Genomic DNA, 18,713 nt, shown 5'->3' with positions numbered 1-18,713 from the left:
TTGTTCACCTAAATTACGCATCATTGCAGTGTAGTGGTAGAGATGTCCATGCAGATAGTTATTGTCTTCTTATAAGAAAGATTAATACATATATTAGTTGCATATATCCAATTCATTTGGTTTTACTTTTTGTTTGCTCTGTTTGGTCCAATATAGCTAAGAGATAAAAAGACTTCCTGTGACGCTTATAACGCTACATATCATTTAAAACACCTTCATGTGTTCTCATAAGTAGTACACAGTGGTTAGTCTGAATAATCATGTTGAGCCTTCAAAAAGTGAGCAAGCAATGCTCACGCATGACAGCGTGAGGATTCATCTCATGTTTGCTACATGCAGCATGGAGAGAAGACATCACCAGTGTTCTGTGACTCTGTCTTCTACACTTCCACTTTTATAGGCACAAAGAAACAACCCCCACACAAGATACCAAATGTCTTATCACTGATCATCCCTTACATTCTTTAGGGTCGTAAACACACAGATGGGTTCCGTCTGATTTCCTGGTCACGTTTTTTGCTGTGACAATAGATGAAGATGTATAGTAGCTGTTGTTCTCTCCATGATGATTTTGTTCTCTCCTTTGCATAATAACCCCCATTATTATGATGATGAAGGCCACCAGACAGGTCCAGCGTAGTATTCTCTCAGTCCCCAGCCATCGTTGTAGTGGAGGCATCATGTGGAACAGGTTTACAGAGGGATGCATGAATCCACAGATCCCTCTCTCCTACCCGGACTGCGGTGGGGGTAGTCAGCAACACCTGGTATCTTCCTGTCCACCGGGGCTTTTGCCAGTGCTTTCCCCTTAAGTCCTGTACCACAATCCAGTCACCAGGTAGGATGTTGTGGAGTTGGCCCACTGCAGGCTCAGGAAGGGCAGCTTTTACCTTAGAGAATATGTTCTTAAGAGTATGTTTAAGTGCACAACAGTATTACATCTCATCATCCATGCCTGTCAAAGTCAACCTGTTTTGGGGAAAGAGTGTATTAGTCAGTCGCATGGGCCGACCAGTAAGTATTTAATATGGAGAGAGTCCTATTGTTTTATGTGGACGACCCCTCATAAGGTTTTGGGTGTGTCGATAACAGCATCTTGGTTGTTCTGCCAACATTTTTTGTAGCACAAATTATACTTTTTAGACTGAAAACCCTGACACATACCATAGTCTATTTACAAAATGTAAAATGGATCTCAGTAGTACTGGGAGACCCTGTGGATCTACCCCAGACACCTGAGGAAAGGTTTTTTGCAACACTTCTTTTTCCAGGAAGCTTGTTCACCAGCATCAGTCCCTGCTTGCAACAAAGAAACATCATTAAGGGAAAAAACATTATCTTGGAAAGAAACGGGCATTTGCAGAATTGGGGAGACAGGAGAGAGATTGACGTTTTCATACTGCTACTGATGTAGGAAGCAGGAATGCAATCAACAGGTTAAGGATGAGAACCTGATAAGCTATAGATTTACCTGTAGAAGTTGGAAACCCATGGTTTTTAGACAAGTTATGACACACATTTAAAAGCATATTGTGAATCTGTGTAAACTGTGATATTTTTTTTCAGCTCTTAGAATGAAAGCACGAGTTAGAGCAAACAACTCAGCTGCCTGAGCAGACAAATTAACAAGCAATCTGGCACTTTCACTGTTGCTACATATGGCATAAGCAACACAAGGTGAACTATTTGAGAGATCCCTCTTGCAGATCAGATTGCACAAAGGTGTGTTAAACAAGTTATCACGTGGAGTTGTCATAGTTTCTACAACTTCTATACAGGAACGTGGTTTTCCATCTTCAGCTACGGGAAAGAGTTGAAGGATTAAGAATAGCACATGATTTTAGTGTGACATGCTCTCAAACATGCAACCACAACTCGCTCTGTTGTTGAAAGGTATTTTGAATGGTACCCTACAGGTCTTTGTTTGTTATCCTGAGATTTTGTGTAAGAACAGCGACATGAAGTCATCACGTTCAGACACAAAAAGATTAAATGGTTTGGTGTGGTCTGGAAGTCTGGTGTGCTTGCAAGAGCTTGTTTCAAGTCATTAAATGTAGTCTCTGTGTCTTTAGTCCAAGTCAGATTGGCTTTCATGGCCATCTGTTTTTCCCCATGTGTGATGTCATACAGGGGTTGGGAGATCTCCACATAATTTCTAATCCATGGACGGCAATAGCCTGCTAGGCCTAAAAAAGACAATATATATATATATATATTTTTTTTTAGCACATCCAAAATTACCTGGATGCATTCAGGACCCAATTTACGACCCTCCAGAGTTATTATATGGCCAACATAGCACACAGATTGCGAGGCAAGTTGTAATTTGTCTTTAGCAACCTTGTTACCCTTGATAACTGGAGCCGGAGCGATCTCGACGGCTGGAACCGGAGCTGGAGCAGAGGAGGATTCAGAGCTGGGGACCGGGGGAGCTCTGGGTCTCGGATGTGGGCATCTGCGTTTGGCAGGCGTGGTGCCTGCCGCAGAGAAAGACGGGTTCCCCAGTAGGGTGAGTTCTCAAGTTCGCTGGAGACCCGGAGGTCTAGTTCTGGGGCTGACGAGGCTTTCAGCTGGTTATAGATGTCCCAAGCCTCTTCGGGACTCAGGGCAACGGACGTCAGGGGAGAAGGTGTGTGTGTGTGTGTGTGTGTGTGTGTGTGTGTGTGTGTGTGTGTGTGTGTGTGTGTGTGGAGCGTAGCTGGCTTAGTGGGGAGGTCATGACCACAATGAGTAGGATGGGCTAAGGGAGTAGCAGGCCGGCTATCAGCAGGGGAGGCCAAAGAGTCTGGATCGGGCCTGTTGTGGTGGAAGGATGAAAGAACACGGGATTTTGAGGGTGGACGGGATGAGGTCCTTGAGGCGTCTGAATTCTGAGTAGTTCGTGAGAAAGTCCTTCTCTGTGAGGGTTTTTATGGCTAATTGGTGATGGACGTGACAAGCTCTGGACTTCCTGCTGAGTCCAGGCATTTAAACAGATAATCTGCTGCACCATGCAGGTCTAAGTACTCTGCCCTGGACCGTCACCAGAGAGCAAGTAGGTTAACGACGACTGGTGGGTGGAGTCGAGAGGGAGAAGGAGAGGAAGAACTGGGAAAAATCCAAAGCTCCGAAACAGTGACACCCTGATCTTTGTGGAAACCATCTAACAGTCACATGTGGAGAGGTACAGGAAACAACTGTGTTTCAATGTTATTGTACTGTTGGCAAAAAGACAGTTAGTTTCTCTATGTACATTTGAGTACATGACATCTACAGAGATCCAGACAGGGGGGAATAAAAGAGCCCTGAGATCCAGCCACTTATTAAGTGACTGGAAAAGCATCAGTGAAATCTCACCATGGCAGGTGAATTGCATGTTTACTGAATGGTCTAATATATATATATTTTATATATATATATATATATATATATATATATATATATATATATAATATATATATATTTATCCATATCTAAAATCCATAGGTCAGTGTATTGTGGGCTTGTTCAAAAATATTTATGTGACCGTATGGGATGCTTTTCTAGCACCATGTATGTTTCTGCCTATTTTCCATTCAAATCAAAATAGGTTTGTTACAGTAGGCTGTTCCACATATATTTTGTATTTAAATTTGAAATTTTATTCATAATAAGACAAAACAATATCTTATGTAATTTAGTGCTTATTATATTATTTTATCTTTTTTGAATAAATGGCAAATTTAGTGTAACAGTTGTAATGTCCTTTACATCACATGCTATTTGTTGTTATACAACATAAAAAGAAACCTCTACTAGATAAAATTATTCCAAGTTGAAACCACTTGGGATATGAATGACAAATAAGTAAATCATCATTTTTATTAAATGTTGGCATTATTTTGTCTATCCTTTGTTGATGAAAGTGTAGCTGTGGGACAATATATATATTAGTTGCATATATCTCATTTATTTGGTTTTACTTCTTGTTTACCTCATTTGGTCCAATGTAACGAAGAGATGAAGAGACTTCCTGTGACACTCATAATGCTACATGGCATTTAGTAGACAGTGGTTAGTCTGAATAATTATGTTGAGTGTTTAAAAAGTGAGTAAGCATTGATCACAGGCAACCAGAACCTTTCCCCTTATTAGCTCTTTTCTATAATATAATACTGATACTGTAGCCTAAAAATTAAGATGAGTTGTTGTAATTGAAATTTTTGAAAATACGTCTGTCTGCAGAATTTGAAACCAATGACAGCTTCACCACGTATGATTATTCATCATACTATTATGACAACTTCTCAACCTTCGCTCCTTGTGACAACGTGGATTTGAAGGACTTTGGCCAAGTGTTCCTGCCCACTCTCTATAGTTTGGTTTTCATCCTCGGCTTTCTAGGTAGGTTATGTTCATGCAGGCCTTTATTTCCTTGTCTGGACACATTTTGTTCAGATACCATTGCTGTAAGAACATTTTGGTCTTGTGAGGACATTTTAGCCTCACAAAAATAATAACTTTAAGACTGGGTTTTACTGTGTTTTCCTCCTCTAAGTTAATGGCCTGGTGGTGTGTGTCCTGGTGAAGCACAGACAGCTCATACAAGAAAAGTTCAGTTGTTTCCAGGTCTTCTGACGTCACCTCCAATTTCGCCATGTAGGAGGAACAAAGCAAATGTTTTTATGGACATTTGTGTTTTTTTTCAGGTTTATTGGCAAAGTTGGTTGAAGGACATTCATGCCTCTGAAATCTTAAGCAAAATGCTCTTTTACCACACAGTTGGTGAAACTAACACTGAGTTAAGTAGAACTTATTGCACATTCAAAGATCATCACTTGTCATAAATTTAAATATGTTTATTTGGAATATGTATTTGTCCATATTTGGACTCATCAGACAAGCACATTTTCTTGTGGGACAGTATGATATTTGAATGACTGTATCTTGGCTCCAATGTGTTGTCATTTTTAAGTGCCAGAGAAAGCAAAGCAGCTCCAGTGCATCACTTAGCTACCACCGTACTGCTTTGTAGGCAGGTTGTTCTGAGACCAACTGTATACTCTATTTTACATGTATATTATTCCATATTATATTGATGCTTAAAATAATAAAAAGGCATATCAATTAATAATGACAGTGTTTGTATGTGAATGTATTTGCTCAGTCTCATCAGGCTCAGGTACCAACACTCTGTTCTATGTTGAATACAAAAAATGTTATAATGAAGGAGAATGTAATACTGATAGTAGAACAAATTCACACTAACATGACCAATAGCTCTGTAAACTAACAACAGAAAAAAAAAGAAGATATATTTCTGATCAAGACTTTTTGTCTGTTAAAATAAAGATTACCTACCTAATAACAATTATATTCTACTTTTGGAATAATGTGTATCATTATAATTTGCACTATTGTTTTGTTATTCTACTTTGGAGGACTCACTATTACTGTGAAATTTGCTGCTGGCAACTGGACAATATTTCCCCACTACCAAACATACCACACACAAGTAAAAGCATAAAGAAAGGGTTTTAGTACTCTAAAGTTACATTACCAGTTAATTGTGAAGCCTGTGCTGCAGATACAGTATGTTTCTAATATGGCAACTAATAAAATTTGGACAAAGAAATAGGCAGAGATAAGTCATTAATAATAAGAAGAATAAAATACTATTACTATTACTAATAATAATTATAATAATAAGAATAAGAAGAATACATGTTGACCTTTTCAAAATCCAGAATAGGGCTGCTGTTCATGCTAAAGTCTATGAACTTACATACAGAGAATAATAAAAAAATAAAAGTAATAAATAAAATACAACCTGACCAGTAAATTATGCTCTTTTTAACATTAAATGGAGGATGTTGCAGTCAGCGGTCAATTACACTATTTACACAGTCATTTGTTATTTATGAGTTTTCATAAGTAACAGGTTTCACAGATTCCAGACATTCATGTAGGTCAATTTTTCTCTGAATCATTTTTCACCACATGGGGTCACTCACAGACTGTAAAGTTTTACCTAGAAACCTCTTTGGATGTTCTATGAGATGATTGATAATGGCTGGTCAACAGCATGGGTATACAAATAACAACAAAAAGAGGAAGAAGAAGAAGATATCAGTTAGAACAGCAGAAACTATTACAAACACATTTCAATTTAGCTTCACCTAAAACAGGACAAAGTTGAACAGCACAAACAATACAAGGCCCGTCACTCAGAGAACAACCGCATTTTGAACATGTCACCCCTGATTGAGAACCAGATGCTTTAATATCATAATAATTCTACTGGACTGAATGCTTATTTATCTAATTGTATCACAGTACAAGTATGTGTCAGTGTTACAAAGTTAAAAAAAAGAACATGTAAAACTACAATCAGTTGGAAAACATACTGATGCTTATTTTTTGTGAATTAATTTGTGTATGAGTCTTTATGGTTATAAAATACAGTTGTTGCGATGACATTAAAAATAGCTGTCACGTCATTTAAGTGTGTACATCTAACATTTTTGTAGTACTTTCTTTTGACGCGTTAGTCTTCATGTCTGCAGTGTGAACTGTAGCTTTGAGATAAGGATCTCACAGTCACATTTGGGGACGTACAGGAAACAACATCTGCTCTAGTGTTTCATTATTATTGGACTGCAAACTATAAGACAGTTAGTTCATCACTATACATTCGCGAACAACAAACCTATAGAGATCCAGACAGGGGAGAATAAAAGAGCCCTGAGGTCCAGCCACTTATTAACTGACTGGAAAAGGCTTCAGTGAAATCTCACCATGGCAGGTAAATTGCATTTTTACAACTATATATATTTGTTTTTTTTTTGTTTTGTTTTTTCCATATCCAAAACTCATAGGTCAGTGTATTGTGGGCTCGTTCAAAAACATTTATGTGACCATGTGGGATGTTTTTTTTAACATGTAGGCAGAATATGTATGTTTCTGAATATTTTCCATTAAAATAATTGTTACAGCAGGCTGTACCACATATATTTTGTATTTCCATTAGAAACTTTATTCATAATAATGATATTGCTTATTATATTATTTTATCCTTTTTGAAGAAATGGCAAATTTAGTGTAACTGTTGTAATGCCCTTTACACCAGATGCTATTTGTTGTTATACAACATACAAAGAAATCTCTTCCAGATACAGTTATTCCAAGTTGAAACCACTAGGGACATGAATGACAATTATTTACATCACAATTTTTAAATGTTGGTATTATTTTGTCTGTCCTTTATTGATGTATGTGTAAACATGGGAATCTTTTTCCAAGATAGTAAATTTACTTGTTATGACCAGCAGGTGGCATAAAAACTACATTTTTAGCTGACTTTGAAGGTTGTTCACCTAAATTACACATCATTGCAGTGTAGTGGTGGAAATGTCCATAGTTATTGTTTTCTTATAAGAAAGATTAATACATACATACATATTAGTTGCATACATCTAATTTATTTGGTTTTACTTCTACTACTAGTTTACCTCATTTCGTGTAATATAGCGAAGAGATGAAAAGACTTCCTGTGACGCTCATAACGCTACATGGCATTTAAAACACCTTCGCACGAATAGTAGACAGTGGTTAGTCTGAATAATCATGTTGAGTCTTCAAAATGTGAGCAAGCATTGATCACAGGCAACCAGAACCTTTCCACTTATTAGCTTTTTTCTATAATATAACAATGATACTGTCGCCTAAAAATTAACATGAGTTGTTGTGGTAGAAATTGTAAAAAATATGTCTGTCTGCAGAAAATGAAACTAATGACAGCCTCACCACGCCGGCTGATTATTCATCATACTATGATGAAAACTTCTCAAGCTTCGCCCCTTGTGACACCGTGGATTTGAAGGAGTTTGGCCAAGTGTTCCTGCCCACTCTCTACAGTTTGGTTTTCATCCTCGGCTTCCTAGGTAGGTTATGTTCACTCATGCCTTTATTTCCTTGTCTGGACACATTTTGTTCAGATACCATTTCTGTGAGGACATTTTGGTCCTGTGAGGACATTTTAGCCTCACAAAAAGAGCAATTTTGGTTAGATAGATTAGGGTTAGAATTAGGTTTTGTGAATGGTTAGGTTTAGGGTGAGGCAGACACTTGAGATGGTTGCGGGATTGGGGTAAGGGGCTAGTGAATGCATTATGCCTCAGAAGTATCATCAGATATGACTTTGTGTGTGTGTGTGTGTGTGTGTGTGTGTGTGTGTGTTTGATGCATTGTAATCTGACAGATTCCATGTTGTTTCCTCCTCTAAGGTAATGGCCTGGTGGTGTGTGTCCTGGTGAAGCACCGCAACCAGACCAACTTGACAGACATCTGCCTTTTCAACCTGGCTGTCTCTGACCTTATCTTCGTCCTCACGCTGCCTTTCTACACTCATTACTCTGTGGTCAGTAAATGGACCTTTGGAGTATTTATGTGCCGCTTCGTCTCTGGCTGCCACTACACCGGGTTTTTCAGCAGCACCTTCTTCATGATTGTCATGACACTGGACCGCTATGTTGTCATCATACACGCTCATACTGTGGGAAGATATCGCACTTTGAGAGTTGGCATTGCCTTAACCATGGTTGTGTGGCTGTTGAGTTTCAGTGTCTCCTTACCAACTTTCATCTTCACTAGAGTGACAAATGAGTCGCACGGCTTGAGTTGTGGCTATGACCCGGATGAGGAGGCCGAGCGTCCGTACGTCCCCTTAGCAACAAATATATTAGGTCTCATAAGTTCCCCTTACTGTGATGGTAGTTTGCTACTGCAGGATCATCCCCACACTGGTGAACATGAGGACTGCAAAGAAGCACCGTGTTGTCAAGCTGATCATCGCTATCGTGGTTGTTTTTTTCTTGTGCTGGACCCCATACAACATTTCCATCTTCTTGAGATTCTTGCAGAATAAAGAGAAACTGCCAAGATCATGTAGCTTAGACAAAAATATAAGGCTGTCAATAACAGTGACTGAGACCTTTGCATACACTCACTGCTGCCTGAACCCTATCATATACGCCTTTGTTGGCCAAAAGTTTATGAAACGAGCCGTGCACCTACTGAGTAAGTGGTTGCCTAAGATGCTTCGTCCCTCCACCAGAGATATGTCAGACAGCTCGTACGTTAAAAACTCAATTGTGTCCAGGTCTTCTGACGTCACCTCTAATTTTGCCATGTAGGAGGGGGAAGGCAAGTGTTTTTATGGACATCGTTTGCATGGCATCCTTGTTAATGGTTCATGCGTTCTTGTATTTGAGACTTCTTTCAACATTTTTTTCATCACCAATCCTATAATCTGATTTCTTGTACCTGCACAGCCTTACTTTACACCTGTTGGAGCTCATTTGTACTGTGATATTTTGTTTTGACCATAACAAACTTCATATGATGTCAGTTGTTTTGTAAATGCTATGCTCCTCCTTTTCCTGTTGATATTGAAGCAAACCTAGCAGGACATTTAGTCCAACCCCTTGTTCGTCACAGTGTGTAACCACAACATTATTTGGCCCTGATGTTTTTTGAACATGAGTGTTTTGTTTTGTTTTATTTTTTTCAAATTCATTGTTGATGTTGATGTAAAGACATTCGTGCTACATGGAAAATACGGTTGTTTTTTTATAAGCAAAATGCTTTTTAACAACATGGAATTTTTAATTTTTCACTTTCTTGTTGAAAATGTTTTTGTTCAAATGTCTGATGATGAGTCAAATATCTGATGGTGAAACTAACACTGAGTTAAGTAGAACTTATTGAATATTCAAAGATTATCACTTGCTACGAATGTTGATTTGGATCAGATTCTGGCTCATCTTCGAGCCATCATTGTCACATATTTTTCAAATGTTATTAAATGCTTCATATATATGTATATATGTGTGTGTGTATATATATATATATATATATATATATATATATATATATATATATATATATATATATATATATATATATATATATATACCTATATATACACACACACACACACACACACATATACATACATATATATATATAAATATATATATATATATACACACACACACATATATATATATACACACACACACACGTTTTGTTTTGGTCTGTGTGCTATTGATTGTGTTGATGATTTGTTATTGTGGTGGTTTACTTGGTTGAGATTATTAAAGTGTTACCCCCTCACCTCATCTTCACCCTGTTGTAACCCTGGGTTACCAACTTTTGTGTGTTTTCTCCTTTTAAATCTTCTTTTATCAACAACATATGCATCATTGACTTTTTTAAGGACTGCCTTTTTCAGCATGACTGTGTGATTGAGACCTTATCTAAAATAATCAGAAATGTACCACATTCTTAGAAACGTATTCACTGCACTTTCATTTTGGAAACTAGTAGGTGTGCTGCTGGTTGTTCATTCTATAAGCAAGACTGAGTTGACTCATTCAGCTTTTTTCACTCTAGTGACTGTGGCAGGTTGCTTCATTTCAAGTCTCAAGTTTAGCTGAGAAAATTAAAAGAGATACTTTTTAACATAAAGATAATTTAATAGGATTCACAAATCAGCATTAGCTAATTAATTATTAATTTGTGCTGTGGCCTGTTAGTACTGTGTACCTTATTTTTATTTTAGTGGACAAGTAAATAAAATACTGGCGTTCCAGCATATTTATATAGTAATTTTACATAGTACTTGAAAGTCACATTTAAATTTAAAACATCATCTATAATTCTGGAGGCATCAAATGTTGTAAGTTCATGTGTGTCTAACACATAGAAGTGGGTGTGTAAATTGCTAAAAGAACAAAGGAAAAGCGCTTCATTAGAATACATTTCCCCTGTTCTTTTTTTTTTTTTGCCACATGTTAAGACATAAAGGGACATTTCTCAGAAAACCACGCTGACACCTCTTTGCAGGTTTGACACAATGCAGAGGAAACAACAAAACCCAGAGTTCACGTTACCAGAAATGAGCTGTGCAGCAGGATTTGACACAAAAAGCGAGCAATACAAGTTGACGGGATGACATGCAAGCTTGAGGCGCAACACAAGAACATACAAACTCAGGAGCACTGATTTTGGCAAAGACTGTGGTAAGCACATTAACATTTGAATTTTTAAATGTTTGGTCCCTATTTACTAGATATCTCTCACCTCCTACACCTTCAAACAAAGCATGTAGTTGAGGATTATGCACACACACGTGTGTGTGTGTAAACAAAGTCAGCCACAGGAAGCGAGGGTCGGCATGGGTGTCAAAGCAGGTGGTTCTGGTTTATGTTGATAGTGAGAGGAAAAAAGTTTGAGATGTGGTTTAAAGTAGATCACGTGAATTTGATTATGGTCGCAATAGAAGGTGGTTTGTGTTATTAAAAGAAATACGAGCATCGAGTCTCCATTTAGGCTTGTGGATAGAAGTTTCAAGTCGTAGCAGCTGAAATTCTAAATGTTTTTCACAGAAGCTTTTCATGGGTGACTCATAAAATGATGATTGGATCTGAAAAGTTCAACTTAAAGGGCAGGAAAATCCAGTAATATCTTTGAAATCCCTCACATTTAGACTTAAATGTTTTTCAGATGATTTCTTCTTTTTTGAAGTTTATATCTACAAACTGTTCATAGTGGAACATATGATAGTACTGATGATGGTGTGGAACACTGTGTTTATCATAATGAAGAGGAGAAACAACCTTTATTCTCTTCTCGTTCTGTTTATTGGGCATTTGTGAGTCGAGGAAAGTTTCTTGAGAGGACGATCACAAGAAAAGTGGATCAGGAGTGAAAAGATCTCATTGTTGCTGAAGTATGTAGGTAGTAATTTTATTTCTATATTTTAGTGGTTTTGCTAGTTGGCTTTTCATTGACAAGAATTAATAGGTTTTATTTGGCTCATAAGCAAAGATCGTCCCATATGATCAGAATTTTCTGCCAAACCTTCATTTAGTTGGCAAGATTGTGGCATTCATGACTATTGCTAAAGTGAATTACTGTTTTTGAGAAAAGCTACATGAATTAGTACAGGGAGGTTTGGACTTCTCAGTGTTTCTCTTGTTGTTATTTCTTAATGAATTGAAGGTGTGAGATTAAGATTAAAGTCAGATCTTCCAGAACCAATTCAAGTTTCAGTGGTTTCTCTTAAAGGACAAAACCACAACTCCACTGTCCAATAAAGTTTAAAACATAGAATTTCACACTCCACTTTGTTATGCGGAAGGCCTCAGGTTAGGTGGTGCCGAAATTTGGAATAAGCTACTTTTAAACACTCAAAAAGGTTTTTGAAAAATGGTCAAATTGTAGCATTTGGAAAACTCAGAAGTGTAAGGTAATTTCCCTTCTGTCTTCATACCATGTAACTAATTTATATAAAGTATTTTTAAAGATTGACCTGTAAATTTCTGAATGATAATTGTTCTATTAGTATGGCGACAGTACAATGTCATCCTGACTCTGGGTTCTTTCAACTAAATCAAAGTAAACCATAAATGTTCTGTTCCTTCTCACGCAGCAGCATGAACACCACAGAGAACGATTCAATAATGTATCTGGACTATTACACGGATTACAATTCCACCTGTATTCAGGATTCCAGTCCAGATGGGTCCAATGGATTCCTGGTCTTACCACTTCTTTACTACATGCTGTGTTGTCTAGGTCTGCTAGGTATGTTGATAAGAGCCTAAAACTTAAAGGACAAAATGAAATCTACATTACTCTCTTGAGACATGTTGTACATTTGCTGTTTCCCACTGGAAACAGTAAGAAATCCAAATAATTAGTAATTAATAACTGATTTCACAGGTAATATCATCGTTCTCTGGGTTCTCCTTCGGCACATCAAGTTGAGAACTATGACTGATGTATGTCTTCTCAACCTGGCCCTGTCTGACTTCATATTGGCTGTATCCCTTCCACTGTGGGTCTACATTTCTCAGAGCCTTGCGTCATGCAAACTGATGACAGGAGTCTATCAGGTGTTTTTCTATAATCTTTATCGTTCTTCTTCACATATAGTACAATTAGTTTTGTTACACTGTACACTGTTCATAATGTAGAAATTGTTCACACCCTGTGTGGCCTCATGTTCTAACACTGATTGTTCGTCTGCTCACATGAACAGTTGGGTTTCTACAGTGGAACTTTGTTTGTGACTCTCATGAGCGTGGACCGTTACCTGGCCATCGTTCATGCTGTGGCAGCCATGCGAAAACGGACACGTCGTTATGGGATCATAGTTAGCACCACTATCTGGGTTGTATCTGTCATACTTGCGACCCCTCAGGTGACATTTGCCGACTTGGAGATAGATCCAGATGACAACAGCTTCCAGTGCCAGCCACTGTACCCAGAGGACAGTCAGCTTTTTTGGAAGATGCTACGAAACTTCACAGAGAACACTGTGGGTCTTTTTGTGTGCCTTCCCATCATGATTTTCTGCTATGTGAAAATCCTTATTGTGCTGTCCAAGTCCAGGAACTCTAAAAAGGACAAAGCTGTGAAGCTGATATTTATTGTAGTATGTTTGTTTGTGGTGTGCTGGGTTCCCTACAATGTCACAGTTTTCCTTCAGACTCTGGAGCTGTTGGGAATTCTGAACACCTGTGAGGCTTCAAGAAACATTAGTACTGCCATGAGCTTTGCTGAGATCATTGCACTGTCCCACTGCTGTGTAAATCCAGTCATCTATGCATTGATAGGGGAGAAGTTTAGAAAGTCATTGAGCAAAGTGCTGACTAGATCGTTCTGCTGGAGTCACCAGAGCAGAGGGGCTTTCAGCCTCAGAGACACCACAGATAAAGAGACATCCAATACACCTGTGAGATCGGATTATTAAAAATGTTGAACAAACTGTTTCATTGTGGTAGTGCTGGTTTGTGTGTGTGGGCTTGCAGTGAGTTTCAGAGACTACAAAATAGCAGTGTGTGTAGTTTTGTAAATGTGGTTGGTGGTTCTAGAGCTGCAAAATGGTACGAATTGTATTAACCTTTTCTTGTACACATCATATGTATCAAATTATATCTGGAACTGATTTGTTTTATAAAGTAAAATAAAAAAAAAAATCTGAATGCTCTTTCTTAATTCTGTTCACAGCAGGTGAGAAAAAAAACAAAAACACAGTCTTTGGTTAGAGTGTGTGTGTACGTGTATTATGTTTGTAAAATGTCACAAGCTACTGTAATCCTCCTGACTTGACTCTAACCTTGAAATGATTGAAAACTTTTTCAACAGTCATTCATGGCAACTTGTAGTTATTTGAGAAGAAATGTGTAAAGCATATATAGGACCCCGGTGTTATATATCGACAGTCGACTAACTAACATGTCACTGTTTGTTCATCTGGTCCTGCAATTAAGCTACTGACTGACTCAAAATGAAGAATTATCTCTTAAATACAACAGTCCCATGTCAAGTAGCCCTTCAGGTATTAGTCAGAAGATTTCCCTGTACAGAGAAAGTAATTGACTTCCTCTACATGGTGCCATTTTCAGAAAACTGTTACTCTGTGTCACTACACTGACTGAATGACTTTATTCATGCAGAAGAGCAAAAACCTGCATGCAGCATCCTGCAAGCACATTCGCAAATGACAAGCACACCTGATGCAGAAAATCGAGGGCATCCTACCTGAACTGGCTTGGGGTTTGCTGAGTGTCATGTTTGACTGCATGTTAGAATAATGGCCAAAGAGTCCAAAGAATTGTCAAAAAAGTCAAGAGAAGAGATCATTTCCTTTTGTAAACAGGGAAAAGGAAATAAAAACATAGGGGAAGTACTGTTTCTTTGCAACTGCAGTTCATAAAATCAAAGTTAAAGGAACAGTGGCTACACCACCAGGGCGTAGCAAAAAAGGGAAGTTATTGGGGGCTGCAACCAGATTTCTGAGGAGACAGGAAGAGAAAACCCTCAAGTCTATGTAGAGGGCTTGGTGGCAACAGGAACTGAGGTTTCCGTTTGCACAGCAAGTTGCAGACTAAACGCTGAAGATATCCATATCAGGACTACCAGAAGGACACTACTACTGACCCAAAAGTACAAGATATGTTGGCTCCAGCATATTTAACATCACTTAGAGAAGCCACAGAAGTTTAGGAATTCTGTTCTGTGGAACTTGTTGCCTGTTGATCAGCAGCATGTCTGGAGGAACAGAGTGCAGTGAAACGTGGTGGTGGCTTGGTGATGCTTATGCTTCCTCTAGCACTGGAAAGCAAAGTGGATTCACTCAAGTATCAGGACATTCTACAAGAAAACATCATGCTGTCTGCGTGTAAACTGAAGCTTCGACGTCATTGGACCTTCCAACAGGTCCACAAGTCCAGCAAGGCTTGGTTGCAGAAGAAGAAGAAGAAGTCCTGGAGGATTCTTGATTGGTCTTCACAGTCACCTGACTTGAACCTCAGAGAAATTATCCAGTGGGATTTGGAAAAGGGTGGTTGCAGGATGCAAAGCCAAATGTATTAGTGAACTGGAGGCCATAGTCCATGAGGAATGGACTAAGATTCCTCAGGAATCACCATAACAACGAGAGGGTGCCATCAAAAGTTTCATTTTGTGTTAAATTTGAAGGAAACACGTTTAACATTAGTTGCGTTGAGCTATATGAATATTTTTTTTGTTCAATTTGTTCATTGCAAACAGCTGAAAGTCTGTAAATGTTGCCAATACACCTAATTTGCAATGGTGGTTAAAAGTTTTTGAGTGCAACTGTAAAGCTGTCATGTGTAAACCCACAAGTACTGTACAGACTGGAAGCTTGCGGAGGAGATTTATATACTGTATAAAATGGTGTGTGCACTTCTCCCAACTTCTGTTTTTAGTGTACAAACCATTTCTCACTTCTCCCATGTTGTAATACAAAGCTAAACGTCTTTGAAGTGACCTTAACACCAGCAACTATCTTCTCTCCAGGACTGTCAGGTAACTTTATTTTATTTCTCACTTTGACATGCAAATGCTTTTACTGTATCTGTCTTATATGATATGTCTACAGCATTTTCAAACACAGTATGACATAGTCTATTAGTGTCATCATTAATCCAGTCATTTACGAGGCTCAGTTGTTGTTACAACATTTAATACAAAATATATTGTAAAGATAAGAAGTCAATGGGGCAACTCCTGTACTCCTGAAGTCTTCAAACAGCAGCACTGCTGCCAAGCTCCAGGCTAATTTAAGAGGCATATTGGTTCAATCTTAAAAGGTATAAAAAATCCAGTTTTTACAGTTGTGGCCACCATACATAATATTAAGATATGTGCACAGTGTTAGTCTTCAGTGACCAGGTTCTTAACACACCAATGTAAACTGACCAAACATATAAAAGCTTTCTATAAGCTGCGCCTTCATAAGCTGTACACAAGTTTTATCTGTCCTGAAATGTTTGTATGCTTTAATATGTGCTAGCCTTCTGTTTTTTGTCGTTGTTGTTGTTGTTTTGTATAAATCTGACCACAAGATTGTTACATATATACACACAGAACATTAAACATTACGTACAAGTGTGTGCTAATCATTAATGTTGTGATAGAGGTGCTGCCATCATCTGCTTCACTGAGAGACACATTTCCTGTTATTCTTAATGAAGAACAGAATTAATCTAGTGTCTTTTAACTCTTGGTGAAACTTCTACATGTTTTCATCTGCATCACCCGCAGCTGGTTTAGGTTTCAGATAATAGGTCAGGTTTTCTTTTTAATACACTCTATAAATAATGCACTCGTGATACGTTTTTTGGCCTTCCTCTTTTGTACACCACCACATTGAATTTGAAATGAAACTCAGAAGATGTGAGTGAAGTCTTTCAGCTTTAATTCATGGGGTTTGACAAAAGTGTGACATTAACCTTCAGGAATTACAGCCAATTTCATACATAAGCCCCCATTTTTGGAGTCTCCTAAATAATGGATAAAATGTCAAAGGTCATGTCAGTTGTCTGATTGCAGTGCAGTAGAACCATCTATTGTCTTGAGTTGGAAATCGAATCACCTGAACTGTAATACTTCTAAATACTACTATTACTACCCTGATGATTACTAGGGGAGGTGGTTATGTGAGTATCATGACCAGCTCTCTTTAGTTCTTTCAACTAAATCAAAGTAATCCATAAATGTTCTGTTCCTTCTCACGCAGCAGCATGAACACCACAGAGAACGATTCAATAATATATCTGGACTATTACACGGATTACAATTACACCTGTAATCAGGATTCCAGTCCAGATGGGTCCAGTGGATTCCTGGTCTTACCACTTCTTTACTACATGCTGTGTTGTCTAGGTCTGCTAGGTATGTTGATAAGAGCCTAAAACTTAAAGGACAAAATGAAATCTACATTACTCTCTTGAGACATGTTGTACATTTGCTGTTTCCCACTGGAAACAGTAAGAAATCCAAATAATTTGTAATTAATAACTGATTTCAAAGGTAATATCATCGTTCTCTGGGTTCTCCTTCGGCACATCAAGTTGAGAACTATGACTGATGTATGTCTTCTCAACCTGGCCCTGTCTGACTTCATATTGGCTGTATCCCTTCCACTGTGGGTCTACAATTCTCAGAGCCTTGCGTCATGCAAACTGATGACAGGAGTCTATCAGGTGTTTTTCTATAATCTTTAAAAATAATCTTGCAATCCAGCAATGTCTAATTACTTATATATTTTAACTATAATTACTGTCAGTAATGTATTTCCTGCAAAGTGCAAAACAAAATTAGCTTTTAGTTTTCTTCACATATAGTACAATTAGTTTTGTTACACTGTACAATGTTCATAATGTAGAAATTGTTCACACCCTGTGTGGCCTCAGGTTCTGACACTGATTGTTCGTCTGCTCACATGAACAGTTGGGTTTCTACAGTGGAACTTTGTTTGTGACTCTCATGAGCGTGGACCGTTACCTGGCCATCGTTCATGCTGTGGCAGCCATGCGAACACGGACACGTCGCTATAGGGATCATAGTTAGCATCACTATCTGGGTTGTATCTGTCATACTTGCGACCCCTCAGGTGACATTTGCCGACTTGGAGATAGATCCAGATGACAACAGCTTCCAGTGCCAGCCACTGTACCCAGAGGACAGTCAGCTTTTTTGGAAGATGCTACGAAACTTCACAGAGAACACTGTGGGTCTCTTTGTGTGCCTTCCCATCATGATTTTCTGCTTTGTGAAAATCCTTATTGTGCTGTCCAAGTCCAGGAACTCTAAAAAGGACAAAGCTGTGAAGCTGATATTTATTGTAGTATGTTTGTTTGTGGTGTGCTGGGTTCCCTACAATGTCACAGTTTTCCTTCAGACTCTGGAGCTGTTGGGAATTCTGAACACCTTTGAGGCTTCAAGAAACATTAGTACTGCCATGAGCTTTGCTGAGATCATTGCACTGTCCCACTGCTGTGTAAACCCAGTCATCTATGTATTGATAGGGGAGAAGTTTAGAAAGTCATTGAGCAAAGTGCTGACTAGATCTTTCTGCTGGAATCACCAGAGCAGAGGGGCTTTCAGCCTCAGAGACACCACAGATAAAGAGACATCCAATACACCTGTGAGATCGGATTATTAAAAATGTTGAACAAACTGTATCTGTGAGGTAGTGCTGGTTTGTGTGTGTGGGCTTGCAGTGAGTTTCAGAGACTACAAAATAGCAGTGTGTGTAGTTTTGTGCATGGGGTTGGTGGTTCTAGAGCTGCAATATGGTACGAATTGTATTAAGCTTTTCTTGTACACATCATATGTTTCAAATATTATCTGTACCTGATTTGTTTTATAAAGTA

At 38.3% G+C, this 18,713-nt stretch overlaps 2 pseudogenes; both read left to right on the top strand.

The window, feature by feature from the left end:
- The first annotated feature begins 6,605 nt into the window (after positions 1-6,605).
- LOC113170442 lies at positions 6,606-9,843 on the top strand (annotated as a pseudogene).
- Positions 9,844-11,783: 1,940 nt separating this feature from the next.
- LOC113169458 lies at positions 11,784-18,502 on the top strand (annotated as a pseudogene).
- Positions 18,503-18,713: the final 211 nt, after the last annotated feature.

The sequence above is a fragment of the Anabas testudineus genome, chromosome 16, assembly GCF_900324465.2.
Source record: "Anabas testudineus chromosome 16, fAnaTes1.2, whole genome shotgun sequence".
NCBI lineage: Eukaryota > Metazoa > Chordata > Actinopteri > Anabantiformes > Anabantidae > Anabas > Anabas testudineus.
This window is presented reverse-complemented; position numbering and strand designations above follow the sequence as displayed.